This window comes from Macaca nemestrina, chromosome 15 (genome assembly GCF_043159975.1).
Source record: "Macaca nemestrina isolate mMacNem1 chromosome 15, mMacNem.hap1, whole genome shotgun sequence".
NCBI classification, from domain to species: domain Eukaryota; kingdom Metazoa; phylum Chordata; class Mammalia; order Primates; family Cercopithecidae; genus Macaca; species Macaca nemestrina.
The window spans coordinates 69059061-69080710 of record NC_092139.1 but is presented as its reverse complement, the minus strand read 5'-3'; the positions used below and the strand labels follow the sequence as shown (position 1 = coordinate 69080710).

At 37.6% G+C, this 21650-nt stretch overlaps 1 long non-coding RNA gene across 4 annotated transcripts in view; it reads left to right on the top strand.

Annotated features, from left to right (window-relative positions):
• Positions 1-8623: 8623 nt before the first annotated feature.
• LOC105467943 (uncharacterized) overlaps positions 8624-21650 on the top strand; it is a 113628-nt gene continuing 100601 nt past the window's right edge. For all 4 annotated transcript variants that reach the window (XR_011613816.1, XR_011613817.1, XR_011613815.1 and 1 more), the window contains exon 1: positions 8624-8794. This is a non-coding gene — a long non-coding RNA (uncharacterized lncRNA). The remainder of the gene's footprint in view (positions 8795-21650) is intronic.

The window sequence follows — 21650 nt, the reverse complement described above, 5'->3', positions numbered from 1 at the left end:
GCTAAGTGTTTGGTTTCATTTCTGGGTTCTCTATTCTGTTTCATTGGTCTATGTACCTATTTTTATACAAGTACCATGTTGTTTTGGTAAGGATAGCCTTCTAATATAGTTTGAAGTTGGGTAATGTGACACCTCCAGATTCATTATTTTTGTTTCATCTTGCTTTGGCTAGGCAGGATCTTTTTTGGTTCTATATGAATTTTAGGATTGTTTTTTCTAGTTTTGTGAAGAATGATGATGGTATTTTGATGAGAATTGCATTGAATCTGTATATTGCTTTGGACAGTATGGTCACTTTCACAATATTGATTCTACCCATCCATTAGCATGAGATGTGTTATCTATTTGTTTCTGTTGTCAATGATATTTTTCAGCTTTTTTTTGTAGTTTTCCTTGAAGAGTTCTTTCACCTCCTTGGCTTTGTATGTTCCTCAAATATACATATATATACACACACACACTTATATACGTGTATGTACACACATATATACGTGTATATGCATATATGTATATATATACACGCGTATATATGTGTGTGTATATATATATATGGCAATTGTTGGAAAAGGGATTAAGTTGTTGATTTGATTCTCAGCTTGGTTGTTGCTGGTATATAGCAGTGCTGATGATTTGTGTACACTGATTTTTGCATCCTGAAACTTAACTGAATTTATCACATCTAGGAGCTCTTTAGATAAGTCTTCAGAGTTATCTAGATATAATAATATCATTAGAAATCAGTGACAGTTTGACCTCCTCTTTACTGATTTGGATGCCCTTTCTTTCTTTCTTTTGTCTGATTGCTCTGGCTAGGACTTCCAGAACTATGATTAATAGATGTGGTGAGCAGGCATCATATTCTTAGGGGGAATGCTTTTAAACTTTTCCCTATTCAGTATGATGTTGATTGACTGTGGGTTTGTTATAAATGGCTTGTATCACCTTGAAGTATGCCCCTTCTATGCCAATTTTGCTGAGGATTTTAATCATAAAGGGATTCTGAATTTTGCCAAATGCTTTTTCTATGTCTATTGAGATGATCATGTAATTTTTGTTTTTAATTATGTTTATGTGATGTATCACATTTATGACTTGTATATGTTAAACCATCCCTGCATCCCTGGTATAAAACCCACTTGAAATCGTTAGATTATGAATTTGGCTGTTCTTTCTAGCTATATAAAAATTTAACTTTATATAATTTGAAGTTATGTTATTAAGAGCATATGCATTTCAAATTGTTTTGTCTTTTAAATGAATCAATTATTTTATCATTATAAAATGTTTCTCTTTCTCTTTTGTACTGATTTTCCTGTGAAGTCTACTTTGACTGGCATTCACATTAGAATTCATATGTTTTTATAACACTGGAACTTATTCCAGACACACAGCATAATAAGGACTAGGTTTGTATTCTTGCCTTAACTAAACTAAGAAATTTTTGATAAAATATACATACCAATAGTCTTCAGACAGCAAACATGAGATAGGATAGGACAGTGACCTCGAGACAGGGAAAACGAAGGTAGGAACTAAATCACCCATCCATCTTATTGCCTTTATTGAATACAGAATAATTTTTCTGAGATTGGATCTATAGAAGTATAATCACAAACACAAGCAAATGGATATAGCACATTGAAGAGGTATTAAATTTTTTATGCATAAGAAAGAGTATTGAAATGAGTTAAGTTTACATTTAAGTCTTTAATTCATCTTGAGTCAATTTTTTTGTATATGAGGTAAAGAAGGGGTCAGTTTCAATTTTCTATATGGCTAGCCTCTTATCCCAGCGTCAATTATTTAATAGGGAGTCCTTTCCCCATTGTTTGGTTTCGTCTGGTTTGTCAAAGATCAGATGTTTACAGATGTGTGGTCTGATTCCGAGTTCTCTATCCTGTTCCACTGGTTTATGTGTCTGTTCTTGTACATATACCATGCTGTTTGGATTACTGTAGGCCTGTAGTACAGTTTGAAGGCGGGTAGTGTGATGCCTCCAGCTTTGTAATTTTTGCTTAGGATTGCCTTGGCTATTTGGGATCTTTGATGGTTTCATATGAATTTTAAAATAGATGTTTCTAGTTCTGCAAAGAATGTCAGTAGTAGTATAATGGAATAGCATTGAGTCCATAAGTTGTTTTGGGCAGTATGGCCATTTTAACATTATTGATTCTTCTCATCATGTTTTTCATATTTGTGTCATCTCTGATTTCCTTGGGCAGTGGTTTGTGACCTGTAAAAGCTTTCAAAGACCACCTAGGCTATACCATTCAGAACATAGGCATGGGCAAAGATTTCATGATAAAGACACCAAAAGCAATTGTGACAAAAGCAAAAATTGACAAATCGGATTTAATTAAATTAAAGAGCTTCTGCACAGCAAAAAGGAAAAACAAACTATCATCAGAACAAACAGACACCTACAAAATGGGATAAAATTCTGGCAAAATATGCATCTGACAAAAGTCTAATATCCAGCATCTACAACGAACTTAACCAAATTTACAAAAAAAAACAAGGCCATTAAAAATCGGGCCAAGGACATGAACAGACACTTCTCAAAAGATGACATACATGTGGTCAACAAGCACATTTAAAAAGTTCAACATCGCTGATTAGAGAAATGCAAATCAAAACCACAATAAAATACCAACTCATGCCAGTAAGAATGGCTATTACTAAAAAGTTAAAAAGCAGATGCTGGTGAGATTGTGGGGAAAAGGGAACACTTTACACGGTTGGTGGGAGTGTAAATTAGTTCAACCATTGTGGAAGACAGTGTGGTAATTCCTCAAAAACCTAAAGACAGAATTACCATTTCACACAGCAATCCCATTAATGGGTATATGCCTAAAGGATAACAAATTGTTCTACTGCAAAGATACATGCATGCATATGTTCCTTGCAACACTATTCACAATAGCAAACACAAGGAATTAATCCAAATGCCCACCAATGATAGACTGGATAAAGAAAATGTGGTACATATACACCATGGAATACCATGCAGCCACAAAGAAAAAATGAGATAATGTCCTTTGCAAGGACATGGATGGAGTTGGAGGTCATTATTCCAAGCAAACTAAAGCAGGAACAGAAAACCAAATACTGCATGTTCTCACTTTTAAGTGGAAGCTAAATGATGAGAACACGGACACATAGAGAGGAACAACACAGACTGGGGCCTATCAGATGATGAAGGGTTGGGGGAGAGAGAGAAGCAGGAAATATAACTAACGGACACTAGGCTTAATACCTGGGAGATGAAATAATCTGTACAATCAACCCTCATAATGCACGTTTACTTATGTAACAAACCTGCATATCTTACACATGTACCCCAATCTAAAAATAGAAGTTTAAAAAAGAACAAAATGAGTTAAATTCTTGGAAAATTATTTCAAATCAAATTACATATAGGAACATGTTAAGAGCTACTCACTCTAAAGAACTCTTTTAATCATCTGACAAGCATTTAGTGTAAGTGTTCTATTTGCCAGGCAATAGGAACTAGAGGCTGGAAAAAGAATGCTGAAGAAAATGCCCATGCCATTAAGAAATTTGTACATATATGTGTATATATATATATAATATATATATGTATCATGTATTTATTAGAACAAATTAAGACATTATTGAACAATGGTGCAAATAGCAATTAACAATACCTAAAGGCTAAAATACAAAATTATTAAAATAATAAAAACCTAACAATTTTTAAATTGAGAGGCAATATAATAAGATACTGAAAAGATCCAAATGTCAAAATGTGTGTGTGTGTTGAGGGGGATAGAGTTACAAGGTAAATGTTTATATCTTTTCATTTCTCTCTTTTTTATTCTTTGCAATCAAAGTTAAGTTTTCTTCAGTTTAAAATTACTTGTTACAATGATATTCTTTAGCCTCATGGTAACCAGAAAACAAAATTCAGTAATAGACACTTTAAAAATAACAAGACACCTAAAAAGCAAGGAATTAAATCACGCTACCAGAGAAAATTACCTCACTATAAATACAGGCAGGAAGAAAAGGAAGGAGGGAGGAAAAGAAAGGAAGAAAGAAAGAAGGAGAGAGAGAAGAGAAAGAGGAAGAAATGAACAGAGAAATAACAAAAGACAAAAGAGAGTAGCAAAACGACCAGAAAATAAGTAAAACTGGCAGTAGTATATTTTTACCTGTTAGTAATTACCTTGAATATAAATTAATTAAATTCTCCAATTGAGACAGAGTGGCCGAATGGATTTAAAGACAAGATCTAACTATATACTGCCTACAAGAAACTCAGTTCACATATGAAGACATACATAGACTGAAAACGAAGGGATGATAAAAGATATCCCATACAAATGGAAACAAAAAAACAAGAGTAGCTATACATATATTGATAAAACCGAAAAATAATTGTACAATAAGGATATGAACAGATATTTCTCAAAAGAAGACATTCATACAGCCAACAGACACATGAAAAAATGCTCATCATCACTGGCCATCAGAGAAATGCAAATCAAAACAACAATGAGATACCATCTCACACCAGTTAGAATGGCAATCATTAAAAAGTCAGGAAACAACAGGTGCTGGAGAGGATGTGGAGAAATAGGAACACTTTTACACTGTTGGTGGGATTGTAAACTAGTTCAACCATTATGGAAAACAGTATGGCGATTTCTCAAGGATCTAGAACTAGAAGTACCATATGACCCAGCCATCCCATTACTGGGTATATACTCAAAGGATTATAAATCATGCTGCTATAAAGACACATGCACACGTATGTTTACTGCGGCACTATTCACAATAGCAAAGACTTGGAATCAACCCAAATGTCCATCAGTGACAGACTGGATAAAGAAAATGTGGCACATATACATCATGGAATACTATGCAGCCATAAAAAAGGATGAGTTTATGTCCTTTGTAGGGACATGGATGCAGCTAGAAACCATCATTCTCAGCAAACTATCGCAAGAACAGAAAACCAAACACCGCATGTTCTCACTCATAGGTGGGAACTGAACAATGAGATCACTTGGACTCGGGAAAGGGAACATCACACACCTGGGCCTATCATGGGGAGGGGGGAGGGGGAAAGGATTGCATTGGGAATTATACCTGATGTAAATGACGAGTTGATGTGTGCAGCACACCAACATGGCACAAGTATACATATGTAACAAACCTGCACGTTATACACATGTACCCTAGAACTTAAAGTATAATAATAAAAAAAAAATTGAAAAAAAAAGAAAGAAATCAACACAGCAGTATCACCAGTATAAGTGCAAATGCAACCAACACTCAAGCACCTAAACACAGAAGCAAATATTAACAGACCTTAAGGGACAGAGGGACTGTAATGCAATAATAGAGCACCTCAACACTCTACTATAATCAACACCCCACTATCATCAATGAACAGATCATCCAGACGACAAAAAAACAGTTAAACTGCAATCTCTACTGAATGGACCTAACATTTCACAGCTTTCCACTCTGCAAATGTGCAATGCACATTCTACTTAGCAGCACATGGATTATTCTCCAGGACAGACTATGTGTTAGGCCGAATAACAAGTCACAACACATTTTTAAAAACTGAATTCATATCAAGCATCTTCTCTGATCACAGTGGAATAGTATTAGAAATCAGTAACAGGAGGAACTTTAAAAGCTGTACAAACATATGGAAATCAAAATACACGTTCATGAATAATCAATAAAGAAATTAAAAAATTAAAAATTTATTGAAACAAATAAAAATACACAACATAACAAAACTTGTGGGATGCAGCAAAAACAGTTGTAATAGGAAAAGTGCATAGCTGTATATGCCTACATCAGAAAAGCAAAAAGATCTTACATAGCCAACCTGACAGTATACCTCAAGTAATGAGAAAAATTTTAAAAAATGTTAAAATTAGTAGAAAGGATATCATAAACATTACAGAAGAAATTTAAAAAACAGAAACAAAAAAATGCAAAATGCAAAACAATACAGTCAATGGAACAAACAGCTGGGGGGTTTTGAAAAAAATTCAAAATTGACAAGTTTTAACTAGACTAAAGAAAAGAGAAAGAAAGCTGAAATAAAATCATAGATGAGGCTAGGCACAGTGGCTCACACTGGGATCCTAGCACTTTGGGAGGCAAAGGCCGTTTGGATCACTTGAGGTCAAGAGTTCGAAACGAGCCTGGCCAACATGGTGAAACTCTCTCTACTAAAATTACAAAAAAATTACCTAGGCATGTTGGCGGTGCCTGTAATCCAGCTACTCAGGAGGCTGAGGGAGGAGAATGGTTTGAACCTGGGAGGTGGAGGTTGCAGCGAGTCAAGATCATGCCACTGCATTCCAGCCTGGATGACAGAGGGAGACTCTCCATGACATGCTTGAACTTTCTGACTAGTCCTATCTTTCCCTATTTCCTAAATAATTAGTCACTCTACTTTAGGATGACTAATTTACTCTAAGAATTTGCCATACAAGATCCTCTCTCATATAAAATTTCTTTTTTTCATAACATTTCTAACCATAAACACATCTTCATATCCACAATTTTCTTTGTATCACTCCTCCCTAGTAATTTCTTATGCCTACCCAAATCAAAAAAGATCAGGTAATGTAAGGTGAAACAGCAGAGCCTTAGATTTTGAGAGGAACCTGTCTGCTTACAGTTCTTGGGATTCCATGAGGAAAAGAGAAGTTTCTCCTAAAAGGGGGTCTATGGCACCTTCTGTTTTTCCCGTGGAGTCCCAGGCTGTCAGAAATTATCTCAGGTCCGCTCATGTGGGCACTGAGAGTGGCAACAAGACTAGGAAAATAATTCAGGCAACTAAGAAGTAAAAGAAAAACTTAGTACTATCTTCATTGTAAAGGCAGATAAACTGAGGCACCATGCAGTTTAAAATTTTATGTTCACATAGCATTAGACTCCACAGCTCTCTCTTTTAACCATCCTGTAATTCTGCTGACTCTATGCCCAGTCACTGATGCACTTGTATGGTAGCTTGTGGCCCCTTAGAGCTTGGAACCTGGGTTTCATTTCCTGCTCTACAGCTATATAATATAACAATTTTCCTCCGGATTTGTTGGATTCTAACTCTATATATCCGAAATTTTATTAATATTACTGCTGTTGCCCTCAATGCACCAGCCCACCCTACAAGCTTCCTACCACCTGGCCCCCGCTGACAATCTCCTACCATTCCAGTCGAGCTGCAGTTTCTGTCGCCGCCACCAATTGCAGCGAGGCGCGCCACAGAACCACACTATCTGCAGGCTCCTGCCTCCAGCATGCAACAGATGACTCCTCCATCTCCTGGCTCGAAGCATCTGGGTGGTCAAAGCCAGATATGCCTAGAAAAGGATGCAAGGAGTGATTGTGTTAGAGGCTCACCTTGTCATGCTGGCCACTGGGTGGCAGGGGCTGGTTTCAGCGAAGGCACAACTAGGGTGGGTGTTACTGCCTTTGCTGAAACCGGCCCCTGATTAGGTAGAGCTGGCCAGGAACTGCTGGTCCCACCCTGGCTGCACTCCTTGGTGAGCAGGAGAAGCAAAAACTCAGACCCAGCCAGCCCCCTCCAACCAAGTGCCAGTTCCTGTTTCTGATGCCTCCACCCACGGGGTCCTGTTCCCCCGTGGTTCCCGCTACTCCGTACCCAGGAGTCACAGGTTGTCTCTGCAACACAGTGAGAAGGTGCAGGCCCAGGAACCATGGCGGATGTGGGATCCTTACTGTGCTCAGGATTCCCAGGGAAACACTGCGTGCCTGCCACGCTCCAGTACCAGCAGAAGGAGGTTGCCCTCTAGAATCTAGAGTCTGGGAAGAGGAGAATGGCCCCTTCCTCGGAGGCCACAGCTATGGCTGCCACCTCTGTAGACTGCTGCTAGCAGCAGCAGTGCAGTGCAACCCCCAATAGCGCACCCCTGCCCCATGCCACAGGGCACGTAAACCTGATAGTGCCCCCAAACCGCCTCACTGCCCCCATCTGTGCAGCCAGGAATAATGTCCCTAACCATCCCTTGCTGGGGGTAGTGACAGCCCAGATAGCGCTCCCAACCTGCCCCCGTCATAACAGAATAGGAGCTGATAGCGCCCCTAACCCTCTTCCCAGCTAGTGGGGTGCAGCCCCCAGTACCACACACAACCACCCCCACCACCAGGCAGTGTAGCACCCGATAGCACAGCCAACACCACCATCCCACGTCCCCCACACCCCCACCTGCAACATGACCTTGATAGGCCCCTACCCAGGGTAGTGCCTCCCTGGAGAGCTCACCTACCCTGACACCTTTCTACCATGCTGGCCAAGCTGCAATCTCCATCACCTTCACCAACCGCAGTGAAGCGAGCCTAGGTGCCCCGCTCAAGCCTCCAGCTTTGGGTATGTGGATCCCACTTCTGGTTCTCTAAGCTGGGCTCCCAGCTTCAATTCTGATTGGATGAGAGCAAGTCTTAGGACAGCCAATCACAGCTTGAAAGTAAAGTCCAATCAGAATAGGCCCAGAGGTTTTCTCTCATCCAATCAGAACATGTAGTCCAGGAACCTCATTTGCATAACCTCAGTATATAAAGCATGCAGGGGGGGCATACCACCATTTCAGGCTCTTACATGGTTGCCTGACGTGCTGCTCCGCGCAAGGCTTAGAGGACCAGGAGGAGTCGTCGTCACTTGCCACGGCTGGAGGCTGGAGCTGTGGGAGCGGCACCACAGCTCGCCTCCCTGTGGTGGGTGCTGCTGACAGAGACGGAAGGTCGGCTGGAGCGGTAGGAGCCGATAAGTACTTTTGGGGTAGGTAGAGGACTAAAGAGAGTGGTTAGCGGCAAAGGGAAGAAGAGGATGGCGATGAGGAAAAGGCATTGCAAAAAGACGGTGGGGAAAAGATGGTTGGGAAAAAAAGTTTTTGGGTAGATATTGGGGGAAAAGAGGGTGGCAAGTGGGAGGAGGAAAGAGAGGGTTGGGGGGAAACTGGCAAGTAGGAAGGAAAGTTTGCAAAAAGATGGTGGGGAGAAGCACGGTGAGGAAAACAGACAGTGGGGAAAGTAAGGATGATGTGTAAAAAGATTTTGGGTAGACGGAGGGGGAAAAGAGGGTGGCATGTGGGAGGAGGAAGGAGAGGGTGCAGAGAGAGAAGGGGAAGGGACAGAAGCTGGTGAGCAGGAAACAGAAGATTCTGTGAAAAGGTGGTAGGGACCATTTTTTTTTTGATCGATGGAGGAAAAAGACGATGGTGATCAGGAGAAGAAAAAAGGGTGGCGAGTAGGAGGAAGAGAAAGTTTTGCAAAAAGACAATTGGGAGAAAAAACAGTGGGGGAGAAGTTTTTGGGTAGATGGAGGACAGAAAGAGGATGGCAAGCGGGAGGGTGGAAGGAGGGTTGGGAAAACGACGATGGAAAAATAGTTTTGGGGTAGATGGAGGGCTACGGGAAGGTGGCATGTAGGAGGAGGGGCAGAAGTGGGAAAAAGAGGGTGGTGAGCAGAAGAGATTGCAAAGAGATGGTGGGGGGAGGAAGACAGTGAGGAAGAAAGTTTTTGGTAGACGGAGTGGGAAAAGAGGGTGGTGAGCAGGAGGGGCAAAAGAGGATGGCAAGTCGGAGAGAGACAAGGTTTTGCCAAAAGACCATGAGGAAAAGGCAGTGGGCAGAGAAAAGTTTTTCGGTATATGGAGGGGGAAAAGAGGGTGGCAACTGGGAGGGAGGCAGGGTTTTGCCAAAAGACAGTGGGCAGAAAAGACAGATGGTGGGGAAAGAAAAGACAGAGACGGTGGGTAAAAAGCGGGTAGATGCAGTGGGAAAAGAGGGTGGCAAGTGGGAGGAGAAAAGAGGGTGGTGAAAGGGAGCGGGGAAAGAGGTTTGGGAAAAAGACGATGGGGAAAATAGTTTTGGGGTAGATGGAGGGCAAAAAGAGGATGGGTAAGGATTAAGGAAAGAAGAAGGCGAGTGGGAAGTGGGGGAAGGCTTTGTGAAATTTTGGGGGGTAGGTGGAGGAAGAAGGAGTGGCGAGCAGGAGTGGGGAGAAGGCTTTGAAAAGACAGTGGGGAGACGTTTTGCATAGATAGAGAATGGAAAGGGTGGCAAGAAGCGGGGGGGGAAAGACGATGGGGAAAACAGTTTTTGGGTAGATGGAGGTTGGAAAAGAGGGTGGTGAGCAGCAGGAGTGGGGAGAAGGCGTTGGGAAAAGACAAGGGGAAAGTTTTTGGATAAATGGAGGAACAAAAGAAGGGGATGGGAGCAGAAGGGAGAAAAAGAGGGTGTCCAGTGAGTGGGGGAAAACAGTGGGGAAATGTTTTGGGGTAGATGGATGATGAAGAGTGGTGAGCGGGAGAGTAGAGAAGGCTTTGCAAAATGACAGTGGGGAAAAATAATGGGAAAAAAGTTTTGGGGTAGATGGAGGAAGAAAAAGGGTGACGAGAGGGAGGGGGTCAAAGGTGGTTGGGAGAAGAAGGTGGAGGACAAAGTTTTTGGGTAGATCTTTTTTCTGACTTCTTAAATCAGGTTATTTGTATTTTTGCTTTGAGTAGTTTGAGTACTTTATATATTTTGTGTTGCATTAACCCCTTGCCTGATGCATAGTTTTGCAAATACTTTCTTCCATTCTGTGGATTGTTTCTTCATTCTACTGATTGCTTCCGCTACTTTACAGAAGCTTTTAAGTGTAATGCAATTGTATTTTGTCTATTTTTGCTTTTTGTTGCTTATGCTTTTGATGTACATATTTGGAAATCCCTTGCCCTAGCCAGTTTCACGAAGCATTTTCCTATGTTTTCTTCTCTAGTAGTTTCATCGTTTGAGATCCTACATTTAAATCTTTATTTTGAGTAAACTTTTGTGAATAAGATAACAGCCTAGATGGATTCTTGTACATGTGGCTTTTGGGTTTTCCTAGCACAGTTTATTGAAGAGATTGTCCTTCCCCAATGTGTGTTTTTGGTGCTTTTGTTAAGAGTTGACTGTGAAAGCTTGAATTTATTTCTGAGTTCTCTATTCTGCTTCATTTGTCTATGTCGGTCTGTCACTGTTCTCTCTGTCTCTCTTCTGTCTCTCCCCTAATTTTTTTTTTTTTTTTTTTTTTGCCACTACCATGCTGTTTTGGTTACTAGATTTATGGTATATTTTGAAATCAGGTAGTGTGATGCCTCCAGTTTTTTTCTTTGTATTCAAGATTCTTTTGTCTATCTGAGGTATTTTGCATTTCCATGTGAATTTTAGGAATTTTTTTTTTTTTTTTTTTTTTGAGACGGAGTCTTTTTCTGTCTCCGAGGCTGGAGTGCACTGGCATCATCTCGGCTCACTGAAAACTCTGCCTCCTGGGTTCAAGTGATTCTCCTGCTTCAGCCTCCTGAGTAGCTGGGATTACAGGCGTGTGCCACTATGCCCAGCTATTTTTTATATATATAGTAGAGAAAGGGTTGCACCATGTTGTTCAGGCTGGCCTCAAATTGCTGGCCTTGTGATCCATGTGCTTTAGCCTCCCAAAGTGCTGGGATTACAAACGTGAGCCACCGTGCCCGGCCGTTTTTTTTTTGTTGTTGTTGTTTTTCTTTCTTTTTTTCTTTTCTATTTCTATGAAGAATATCTTTCCTAATTTAACATGGATTCCATTGATTCTGTAGATCACATAGGGTGATAAAGATATTTTAACAATAATCTTCTAATGCTTGGACATGGGATATGTTTACATTTACTTGTGTCTGCTTTAATATGTTTCATATATGTTTTATAGTTTTAATTGTGAGATCTTTCACCTTTTTGGTTAAGTTTATCTCTAGGTATCTTTTTTGGGGGGCATTGGGTAACTACTGCAATGAAATCGCTTTCTTGTTTCCTTTCTTAAGTGTTTCACTATTGGTACGTGGGTGTGCTACTCATTTTTATATATTGATACTGTATCTTGCAACTTTGTGAAATGTTTATTATTTGTAGTAGGTTTTTTTGTGGAATCTTTAGGGTTCTCCATATATATATGACGTGTCACCTGCAAACAGTGACTATTTGACTTCCTTTTATTTCCAATTTGGAAGCCTTTTATTTCATTCTCCTAAGTCCTCTAGCTAGGACTTCAAGTACTGTGATGAATAAAAGTGGTAAAAGTAGCCACACTTGTTCCAGATCTTAGATGAGGAGCTTTGTCATATATGGATATCACTGTGCTGAGATTTCTACTGTTGAGACCCTCTCATGCATTTTTCAGTTCATCCATTGCATTTTTCAGCTTTGAGGTTTCTGTGGCCTTTTTAAATTATTTCTATCTCTTTGTGTCCAAAAAACCCTTTTTGATGTCTGACAACTCAATGGCCAAGTAAATATAAATATTTTTGTCTTGAATGCTTTCTTGAGAAATGTTTATTAGTTTGCGTATTGATGACGGTTAAGCTGTTGCATGTAAAGTATTTATTTTAAATCATAAACACTATTGCTATATTTACTTTTCACGTATTTAGAGGCAAACATATTATATTCCAGGATAATATGTTAACTTTGAACTATAAATCTGAAATTCGAAATATTGTCCACTAAGATTAACTTTTGTAAGTTTAATAGTATTGCCTTTTCTTCTGATAGAAAAATTGTAAGTGATAATCACCTAATTATCACTAAATAATTACAGAAAGGTTTATACATTTATAGTTTTAAGTAGGAAAGGAAGCAAACATAATTATTCAGAAACTACTTTCAAATAGTTTATAATTTATCATCCCTCTCTAGGTAATATTGCAGTTTATATTTACCAGCAAATAGTTATTTATTTAAGAATATGTAACAATATAAATTTAATTTATAAATGGTGAATACAAATTACTGCATATAAATTTTGGTGTCAGAGGGAAAATCAGATGTTAGTACACTATAGTAAGTAACTTTTAAAAAGCTGCTCTTTTTAGAAAAAATGAAAGTAGTCTCTTCAGTTAATCAAATAACTAGTACTAGATACAAGTACTGAACATTCAAAGAAACACAGGTGTTTCCACAAAATTTACAGAATAATTTTACTCCATTTCCCAACATGTATGCGTGTCAGTTTTATATCCAGAAGGAATAAGACCACATTTAAGAATTAATTCAAAGAATAATAAAATACAGTATCACAAATAAAACACATTATCAATAGGGAAAACAAAAGCCTTGATAAGACCATAAAACTAATAATCAATTATGGATTTGTGTAATTAATTTTAAAATATTAATAAAGGCAAAATAAGTGAATATGGATTTTTATGTGAAAAAGTGATTTCTTTTTCCAAAATCCTAGGTGATATAAAATAGAATGGAATATTTTGAGAATTTTGAGAATTGTTAATAATATCTTGAAACTAAGCATACTTTATGGAAGAAAGCAATGTGGTTTTTAAAATTTATCTTAAAGCAGCTTTAAAAATTGTTGTATTGGCCAGGCGTGGTGGCTTGTGCCTGTAATCCCAGCACTTCGGAAGGGCAAGGCAGGTGGATCTCCTGAGGTTGGGAGTTCGAGAACAGCCTGGCCAACATGGCGAAACCCCGTCTTTACTAAAAATACAAAAATTAGCCAGGCATGGTGGAAGGCACCTGTAATCCCCACTACTTGGGAAGCTGAGGCAGGAGAATCGCTTGAACCTGGGAAGTGGAGGTTGCAGTGAGCTGAGATGGTGCCTCTGCACTCCAGCCTGGGTGACAGAGCAAGAGTCTGTCTCAAAAATATATGTATATATTAAAATGTATATAGATCGGTGGTTCTTAAATGTGACCCTTGTTAGAAATGCATATTATCAAGTCCACAGCAAATCTATGAATCAAAATTCTTTGGTAGGGACTTGCAGCCTTGTCATCTGTCTTAGTAAAATACTGGTACATTTTAAAGAAATAAATGGACTAAGTTTGCAAAATGCCCAGCATGACATCTTGAATATATAAAAGCTCAAATGTATTGAAATTGCTTACAATTGCTATTCTTACAATTTCTTAGAATTGCTATATTAATATTTTATTAACTGCATTTAAAAATATTTTAAAACTTTTTGTTAAAGTCTTTTTTCTATTGATCAGCATTATTTGTCTAATATTTATGTAGTATTGGTCTATACCTTGAATTTCTACATGGAGGTATTGATTGGTCTATGCACATGCATCATAGTTAGACTTATTTTAATTTTAACCCTTTGTATTACATGGTATTACCTTAGTGAGGACATCTTCTTGTTATCTTTCGATACATTCTTATATCATTCATTTATGGTTTTGTGGGGTTTTTTGTTTCATTTTTAACTCTTGTAGATACATGACATGCTATTATATTATGAGGAAACAGCAGTAGATATATCGTACAGAGTCCCTGTCTTCACACCATGTAGTTTTCAGAGAGAGAGACAGATCATGTGTTTTCACAAACAAGACACCACTTTACTGATTATCTCTTAGGATGAATTATCTCTGTCCTCTTGACTTCTTAAGTAGCTTTCTAAGAATTTTTCAAATTTTACTACTTTAGATCATGAAATATCTTGCAGATAATTGGGTGAAAGAAAAGGTGTTATTCTTTCCAATCTTAAAAACATAATTTTAAAAAAGGTCTCTCAAGCCTTGTTTTCCTCTGTGTATTCTGGTATTCTGCCAGCTTACTCTGTGATTTTGTCATTGTGATTGTGATAGTTAATTTTATATGCCAACTTGGCTGGGCCAGTGTCTTACTCCATTTATGTTGCTATGAGAGAATTCCACAGACTGGGTAATTTTTAAATTTAAAAATTACTGGGTAATTTTTAAAGAAAATAAATGTATTTCTCGTAGTTTTGGAGTCTCTTATCAAGGTACCAGCATCTGGCAAGGGCCTTCTTTCTGCATCTTCCCACAGCAGTAAGCAGAATGGGAAGAGTGCATGAGAGAGGGAGTGGAAGAAGCCCAAATTTATTCTTTCATCGGGAACCAACTGTTGGAATAACTAACCCACTCCTAGGATACTGTCATCATTCTATTAATGACCTAATCATCCCTTAAACACCCCACTTCTCAACACTGTAAAATTGAAGATTTTCACTGCACTCCAGCCTGCGCAACATAGTGAGGACAATATAGTGTATACACACACACACACACACACACACACACACACACGCACACATGCAAACACAGTCTATTGTTGAATTGATCTGTAAGTTATCTTAATGAGAGCTTTTGGGGCTTTTTAAAACCATTATTTTCTCTCACTTACTTTGAAACCTTTATTTGTCAGCTTATTACTCACTACAGAAGGTTTCAGTTTCCACATTGTGGGGGGAAAGGCTGTTACTTTTTAAGATCTGTGTTCACTTCTTCCCAACCCATGAATTAATAGTTGCCTGTTCCCATCCCTGAGTCCTGCAACTTGGGGCTGTTGTTCAGCAGTAACTAGGGAGAGATCATGTCTCAAGTAGCCTAGCCCAAGACAAAGTTTAATGGTTGTCATTTTTTGTCTCGCTATCACAGGGGAGCAATATCTATAAAAGGCACAGCCACGGGGCTCCGTTTCTGATGTTTTTGTTCCTGGGTCTTTGTTCCTGGGTGCAAGAAAGGCCAATTCAGTGAGGAATTTAGAGTTGTGAGCCTGGTTTTGATTTTCTGCAGTGCATGGCCACTTACCCACCAGGAATAAAACTCAACACCTATTCCTCGAAGGAAAATTAAGCAGACTCATAGTTTTAGCTTTTGTTTCCTAACAATAACTTGAAATGTTTATCTGGTTTTTGAGTATGCCCATAGTCACAAATATAATGTAATATGAACTTAAATTGTTTTATGTCAGGGAGTACTTAATCCAAATTACATTTTTGAAAAGATCACTCCAGCAATCCAGAATGGATTGGTGGTGCTAAAAGTTAAAGCAATAATAGAAGTATGGGAAGAGAGAGGTAACCACAATGATGTGTTTGGACATAAAGAATTAAAATAATAATGTGAACCATGATGAGTGTAACTTACCTCACAGTTGAAAGTGACAGTACTTATTACAAGATTATTCATTATTAGTAGAAATAGCAGCTAACATAAGGGAGAATCCATACCGCTTAATTAATTCCTGTCATTTTTATTCATCTTTTTTAGGCCTCAGCATAAATCTTGGCTCTCTCCATGTATCACCCTCCATTTGTAGAATTTCATGTTTATGTTGCTTTATTTCATTTTTATGTTCTCTGACTTTATCTTTAGGTTAATAATTAACCATATTGTTGTGTCATAAGAATCTTTTCTTATTTTCTGAAAAGCAGAATAATGTCCAATTTTATTCCAGTAATAAAATTTCTGCCATTAAGTAGAATTTAAAATAAATAAGGTAAAATTTAAAATCTGTCTATAAACTGTAATATTGCTGAGTATAAAACAAAATTTAAAACAAAAGGGAAATGAAACTATAGCTGAGTCTAAAGCAACTCGATGGCCTCCTTGAATTTCCTTTTGGCTTTAAAGATGTAATATTCACATTAACCCTTTAGCTCTGATATTTTCCCTGCACATAGAAAAATAAGTCATCCTGGTTTTTAAAATTATGTTACCTTTAAACAACCCAAAAACGAAAGGTTAAAGAGCTGCACTGTGACATACATTTTCTATAGAAACAATAATTTTCTCAATTGATGTTAATACTCAGTCATTTAGACTTTTCAAAGCAATGAAGATATTGAAAATGTCCAAAATTAAAGAGAAATAAGAGGAAAAAACCGGCGTACATGCTTTTTAGGAAAACACCCTGCAAACGTGATCCAGATCTCACTGCCACAGTCATGGCTATTTAAGGAGTATCAGTACACATACCCTCAAAAAGCATTGGAATAGTACAGCTTAATAAACGTCTCACAGGTCACTGGAGTGACCTTAATCAATTTACCAAAGAAAGTAGCTTTTCAATGAAGAGTTTTAAGACACTTAAAAATTCTTGGCTGAAAAATCAATGCTACTTTTTATAATTACTTTGTTCTGTGAGGTGGTTGCAATTATAATTATTCTGGACATGCAATACTAACTACAAAATATCTAAATGCCATGACACATCTGTGAAAAAAAATTTTTGAATAATATTTCATTTAGAGATAAAAATATTTACTCAAATATTTTAAAGGCTACAGTTATCTCAAAATTTACATAATTGTAATTTAATTTGCAATTGAGTCTCCTACTGCTCCCCTCTCCATTTCACCTTGCATTTCTACATCTTTTTCTTTTCTTTTAAATTAAAAAATTTTTTTTTAAATTATACTTTTAGTTCTATGGTACATGTGCACAACGTGCAGGTTTGTTACATATGAATACATATTCCGTGTTGGTGTGCTGCACTCATTAACTCGTCATTTACATTAGGCATATCTCCTAATGCTATCCCTCCTCCCCACCTCCCCACAATAGGACCCGGTGTGTGATGATCCCCTTCCTGTGTCCAAGTGATCTCATTGTTCAGTTCCCACCTATGAATGAGAACATGCAGTATTTGGTTTTCTGTTCTTGCGATAGTTTGCATCTTTTTCAATATGGCCGTTTTCATTGGAACAAAGAGACATAAATTTATACTTTCTTTATAGTATCAACTTCGCTTGTTACTCAGCCCTCCTACCTTCTTGATGGCATTTGCCAAGACTTAGTACAGAGCTTTCCTATTTGTACATCTGCCTTTCACAGAACATAAACCATGTGTGGCAATCTCAGATCAAAAGCCTACTGTTGGTAGTGGAAAACTTTACAGATTGTAATTGGACTTGTTTCTTCCCTGGAACTGCACAACACCCTCCCTAAGCTCAGGAGGAACTTTGAACTTCAAAGTTAAGGTAGAAGTTTCTCTGTGTACATGGCTATGTTGAATATATCTGAAATTCTTGCTGTTTTGTCAAGTTACATTCACGTAGATCTTATTTTTTTTTTATTTGAATGATACTTTCTAATTTCTTTAATGGCATATAACTTACTCTTTTCTGACAAATGGGCTTTTTTCCTTAATAATTGTTGTACATTACGTAATTCTTTTATTTTTTTCTACTCATTTTCCCCTTTTAAAACTGCACTTAAATTTATAGATGTTATGCTTAAAAGAAAGATAAGTTATTCGTTTTCATTGAACTAGTTCTCTATAATAATTTCACTGCATTCATATTTATTTACATGTGATGTATTTTTATTTCCACTAGTTAAAATGCAGGAAATTACAAAGATTAATATCAAAACATGAATGCACCACTGAAATTGACCAATAATTTTGTGATGTTTATTCACAGCTATATTTTAAAAATAAACATAGGATTGCAGATACAGATGAAGTACTTTAAGGATATATCCAGAGAGAGACAATAAATATTACAATTTGTTTACATTAGGCAGTAATTTTCTACCTATTGTTATAAGTAGAATGTCCCCACCCAAAGATGCCAGACCCAAATCCCTACAATCTATGGATAGATCGTGTTATGTGGTAAAGCTGAATTACGGATGTAGATGGAAATAAGTTTGCAAATTAGATGATTAGCTTAAAATAGGAAGATTATCTTTGGGTTATCCTAGTGGGCCCACTGCAATCACATGTGTCCTTTAAAGAAAGAGTGAGGCAGAAGAGGAGTCAGATAGGTTTTTTTGAAGATGCTATGCTGTAGGCTTTAAAGATGGAGGGAAAGACTGTTAAGTCAAGAAAATAGGCAGCCTTTAGAAGCTTGAAAAGGCAGAGAACTGAATTTGTTCTTCCAGAAAGGAATGCAGCTTTGCCAACGCTGATTGAAGGACAATGAGATTTCTAACCTATAGAACTATTAGAGTATATTTGTGTTGTTTTAATCCACTAAGTTTGTGCTAATTTTTTATAGCAGCACTAGGAAACTAAAACAAATATACATCCACTATAAATGTATGTTTGCAAAAACCTTTAATTGTATTTTTATGTAATTAGATTTTACAGTTTATCTATTTCCTTTACCTACAAATCCTAGTGCCTGACTATATTCACAAGTCTTGTCTTTAGCTGCTTTCATGAGACTGAGTATGTCTGATATGACGTGAGCAAAAGCAACCTGCACCACCTAAGATGAAGCCTATTGAGAAGATCACAGAAAACCCTCCACACTCTCTATCCAACATTTACTGACTGAATACAGAGGAGTAGGAGACCGTAAAAGCTGCAGAACCCCATGATCGAAGGACTGAATGATGGTGTGGAACACGGCCTCTACTCCTTTCCTTACTGCTGACATGTAACAGTCAACTGTACCTTGACCAAAATTCTATGATAAGTTGCTGACATCTAGCATTGTTTAATCCTTGTTACTCTTTCTCCTGCCTTCTCAAAGGCAGATCCCTAGTCGGTATGACTTGAAAAGTACAACATCTAATTCTAACTAAATTGTTGAGATTTTCTTTCCATACAGCACTGTATTTCATACTTAATTGATGAGGTTATATAAAAATTTACTTATTTTAATTACTAGCAAGACATCATTGTAATAATAAACTGCGATGTAATATATTTATCCACTTGAGCAATAGTTTTGGGAAGATATACACACAAACATATATGTGATATATAGGGATATATAGTAACTGTACTTTGGAAATATATATACATGCACAAAAAGAGAGACATGTATGAAATAGTTTTGGAATATATATATGTAGAACAACTTTACAAAATTCCAAAATAACCACACTATAAACAACAATATATCCCAAAAGTAATAAAATGGATATATAATTTTTAAAAGTTGGTAATAATATGGCTTTTTGGATATTTTGTCAAGTTGCTCCCCAAATTATTCTTAAATACTATCAAAACTGAAATCACTGCCAACAACGTAAAGGGGCTCCAGTCATCCCTATCTTGTAATTATAGGGTATTGTCAGAACAATATATCAGGTTGTATGAATGTAAATACAACCTGATACAGAAACTGGAAATATAGCACTTATTTCTAATAAATGTGAAATCAAAGTGACTCTGTAACATAGAAAGAGAGTCAGTGACTTTGGCATTTCAGTATGCTCACTGATGTTTTAAAGAAGAACAACAATCACTATGTAAAAATTACTGAACCAGATCATGTCAAATTCTTTAAGGAACAGATGTGGAGTTTTTATGATTCACCCAACAGTAGCAAACACGTTATCGTTTCTAGAGTAAATACACTAAGACAATTCTAAAGATGTCAAAATTCTGTTTTATTGCCCATTTCTTTTTTTTTTCCTCCAAAAGGCATGGGAGAAATTTGTCACACCTTTAGTTACACAGCAAATTTTGAACACTTCCTATTTATGTTTGGAAAAATTCTCATGTCATAACATTTTTCACCAAAGCAAAAGTCAGAAATTTGCTTTTGTAGCCTCTTTTTTAATAGCTAAAATATTTTGCAGTAATGTTGTCTTTCAAATTGTAAATATGGGACTCTCATCCAGAAAAGAACAATATAGGAGGCAAATTCCATACATATCCATCTTGTCTGGTAAGAGTGATGGCAGAATGACCTGGACTTCAAGGCCAGACATGAAAAACGTTTTGACCTCCAGTGCCGGCATCATGAGGGTGAGCTGTGGTGACTCCAGTGTAATTGTTTTCTTGCCAGTTGTAGGATCCTCACTGGAACATTCCCATGTTGGGATCTGTGGCCATTTAGTAGTTTCTGTGACTGACTTCATGACCCACCCGAAGATCCAAATGTCTTTTAGTAGACTCCATTTTTACTTCAATTAGTTTCCTCTTTTTTCCATTATTTTTAAAATTTCATTAAATAAATTTTTTGGTAGACCAGGTGAAGTGGCTCATGCCTATAATCCTAGCACTTTCAGATGCCCAGGAGGGAGGATGACTTTGAGGTCAGTAGTTGGAGACCAGCCTGGGCAACATGGCATAATCCCATCTTTACGAAAATACAAAAATTAGCCAGGTGTGGTGGTGCACGCCTGTAATCCCAGCTATTCAGGAGGCCGAGGCAAGATAATCACTTGAACTGGGGAGGCAGAGGTTGTAGTGAGCCCAGATTGTGCCACTGCACTCCAGCCTGGGCAACAGAGTGAGACCCTGTTTTGTTTTGTTCTGTTTTTGTTTTTTCAAAAGAATCCTCATCGTGTAAAAATTGGTGCCAAACATAATTACAGGCAATGGAGCCTCAAGGAAATAAAAATCCAGGGCTAGTTATCTGGTCTGATTATATTGCCAGGGTAAAAGAATTCATCTTATATTGAAAAGATGTGATTCTTGCTGTCCCTGGCAGACAGTAATGAAAGGATTATTTAAATTTTCAACTATGATCACTGATGTAATACATCTATACTTAACAGTTTCTAGAGTTATGACATTGGCATAAGGAAAAGCTCTGTGGGATAAGCTGATTGCTTCTGATTGTACTCAGCCTTAGAGAAAGATAATGACTGCTTTCCCTAATTTCTTAACTCTTGGGATGATCGGATAAGTAGGAATTGTCCATAGCTGTGCCACAAGTAGCCCCAAATCAGGTCCAAAGGTGGCTGAATTATAATGCTATTTGAATTGTCAGCTTCACCAACCTTTTATTTGAAACTCAGGGAATTATTGTAAAAGTGTGTGACCTGGAGAATAGGAATGGAGTGATATAGGAGGTAGACCATTCAGAATAGAGCCCACCCCCAAACCTCACTGAATTTCTGTTGCCAGCAATAGTTATTCCTCTCCCACTCCCCATGTGTCTGCTTCTCTGTTGCTT